Genomic DNA, 212 nt, shown 5'->3' with positions numbered 1-212 from the left:
CTTTTCTTTCCTTTCCCTTTCGCCCCCGGACGTATCCAGGTATTTATCTATCAACACGTATCTCTATCTGTTTATCTTTCGCCTTTCCTCTTAATGCATTTTCTTCCATTGTAAATTCCAAATTTATGCTCATGTCTTTTTACTGTTGTTGTTAATGGAAGGAGACCCAACACATCAAATGCAGAAAAAAAATGTTTTATCACTTAAAATTT

Source organism: Penaeus monodon, chromosome 22 (assembly GCF_015228065.2).
Source record: "Penaeus monodon isolate SGIC_2016 chromosome 22, NSTDA_Pmon_1, whole genome shotgun sequence".
Classification (NCBI taxonomy): Eukaryota; Metazoa; Arthropoda; class Malacostraca; order Decapoda; family Penaeidae; genus Penaeus; species Penaeus monodon.
Note: the sequence above shows the minus strand (reverse complement) of the source record.